The sequence below is a fragment of the Exophiala mesophila genome, assembly GCF_000836275.1.
Source record: "Exophiala mesophila strain CBS 40295 unplaced genomic scaffold supercont1.3, whole genome shotgun sequence".
Classification (NCBI taxonomy): domain Eukaryota; kingdom Fungi; phylum Ascomycota; class Eurotiomycetes; order Chaetothyriales; family Herpotrichiellaceae; genus Exophiala; species Exophiala mesophila.
This window is the reverse complement of record NW_015622506.1, coordinates 1,514,796-1,515,258: the sequence shown is the minus strand read 5'-3', so window position 1 is coordinate 1,515,258 and position 463 is coordinate 1,514,796.

Sequence of the window (463 nt, the reverse complement as noted above, 5' to 3'; positions counted from 1 at the left end):
TCTGCCACTACCAGCGAGTCTGCCACTACCAGCGAGTCTGCCACTACCAGCGAGTCTGCCACTATTAGGACCAGCGACATGACCAGCTCTAGTGAGATGACAATTAGCGAGTCAGGCACCACCAGCGAGCCTACCGTAACCAGTGAGCCTAGTACTAGCGAGACTACCACTTCTAGTGAGGGCACCACTATGAATGAACCGACCACCACGAGTGAGTCAACCAGCACTAGTAGCGAGTCCACTACGACTAGTGAACCATCCACCAGTGAAATGATAAGCACCAGCAAAATGACCACTAGCGTGTCTACCACCACCTCTACTAGCGAGTCGACCACTTCTAACGAGTCTAGCACCACCGGCGAGTCTTTTACCAGTGGTCTGACCACCCGCGACTCTACCACTTCTAGCGAGTCTTTTACCAGTGGTCTGACCACCCGCGACTCTACCACTTCTAGCGAGTCTT